This window comes from Arachis duranensis, chromosome 4 (assembly GCF_000817695.3).
Source record: "Arachis duranensis cultivar V14167 chromosome 4, aradu.V14167.gnm2.J7QH, whole genome shotgun sequence".
NCBI lineage: Eukaryota > Viridiplantae > Streptophyta > Magnoliopsida > Fabales > Fabaceae > Arachis > Arachis duranensis.
In genome coordinates, this window is record NC_029775.3 from 81,021,455 (window position 1) to 81,022,257 (window position 803).

The window sequence follows — 803 nt, forward strand, 5'->3', positions numbered from 1 at the left end:
TTAGCCGAACCTACATCTCTCCCTCTCTACCCTATTCTCTTCTTCTTCTTATTCTCTTCTTTTCTTTCTTGCTCGAGGGTGAGCAAGATTTTAAGTTTGGTGTGGTAAAAAGCATAAGCTTTTTGTTTTTAATGGCACCTAAGGCCGGAGTATCCTCTAGAAAAGGGAAAGGGAAGACAAAAGCTTCCACCTCCGAGTCATGGGAGATGGAAAGATTCATCTCCAAGAGCCATCAAGACCACTTCTATGATGTTGTGGCAAAGAAGAAGGTGATCCCTGAGGTCCCTTTCAAGCTCAAGAAGAATGAGTATCCGGAAATCCGACATGAGATCCGAACAAGAGGTTGGGAAGTCCTAACCAACCCCATGCAACAAGTCGGAACCATAATGGTTCAAGAGTTCTATGCCAAAGCATGGATCACTAGGAACCATGATCAAAGTATGAACCCGAATTCAAAGAATTATCTCACAATGGTTCGGGGGAAATACTTAGATTTTAGTCCGGAAAATGTGAGGTTGGCGTTTCACTTGCCCATAATGCAAGGAGATGAACGTCCCTACACTAGAAGGGTCAACTTTAATCAAAGGTTGGACCAAGTCCTAATGGACATATGTATGGAAGGAGCTCAATGGAAGAGAGACTCCAAAGGCAAGCCAGTCCAACTAAGAAGACTGGATCTCAAGCCTGTGGCTAGAGGATGGTTGGAGTTTATACAACGCTCCATCATTCCTACTAGCAACCGATCTGAAGTTACTGTGGATCGGGCCATCATGATTCATAGCATCATGATTGGAGAGGAAGTA

General features: G+C 44.0%; 1 protein-coding gene across 1 annotated transcript in view; it reads left to right on the forward strand.

Moving 5' to 3' along the window:
* LOC107484509 (uncharacterized) overlaps nt 1–803 on the forward strand; it is a 70,513-nt gene that overhangs the window by 44,552 nt on the left and 25,158 nt on the right. The gene's annotated exons all lie outside the window — the stretch shown is intronic.